Source organism: Sinocyclocheilus anshuiensis, unplaced genomic scaffold (genome assembly GCF_001515605.1).
Source record: "Sinocyclocheilus anshuiensis isolate Anshui unplaced genomic scaffold, SAMN03320099.WGS_v1.1 scaffold2564, whole genome shotgun sequence".
In the NCBI taxonomy this organism is placed as follows: domain Eukaryota; kingdom Metazoa; phylum Chordata; class Actinopteri; order Cypriniformes; family Cyprinidae; genus Sinocyclocheilus; species Sinocyclocheilus anshuiensis.
Window position 1 is genome coordinate 36,920 of NW_015541004.1, and position 681 is coordinate 37,600.

Sequence of the window (681 nt, forward strand, 5' to 3'; positions counted from 1 at the left end):
ACATAAGTAACCTGAGACGTTCCCTTTCATGGGAACTTCGAACTGCGTCCTCTAGGGGTCGCTATGGGGAACGGCATACCCACGCCACCATGCTGAGGGGAGTGCATGCCCGAAAAAACCACGGCGAGCACTAAGTACCAACTCAACGTCCCAGGGGCAACTCCCATGGCTATGGTAAAGACGGCTGTCAGTGACATTATCTCCTATGGCCAAAGGCCTAGGCTACATACCCCAAAAACTTACCTGTTAGGGCCAGAACTCCTGGGCCCGGGGTAGAGCTCAAGGCTTGGAATCAGGAATAGATTCCTTTAAGGGAATACCGAAAGTGCACAGGGACTTCGCATGCGCACTTACCATATCATGGATTTTAAAGATACCGTTCTAAGGGGCCCTCGTGGCACTCTGAAAGAGCAGCCCATAGATGGAAATGGTGCATCCCAAGAACAATATGTTTGAGAAGTCATCAACTCAATCTATGGTATAATGCTGGAATGGCTAGCAGTAAGTTACCTAGCTGAGGGAGCATAACACCCAGCTCTCAGCCGAGAGGGGGTTCGACCTACAGCATGTTCGTTAGAAATCAGAAGGGTAAGCGTACCGCAAGCTTAGCCAAAAACTCCGTGCATCAGGGAGGCAGAGGAAGGGCCTAGTTCGCCTGATGTTGCCGGTTCCAGGTGCTCT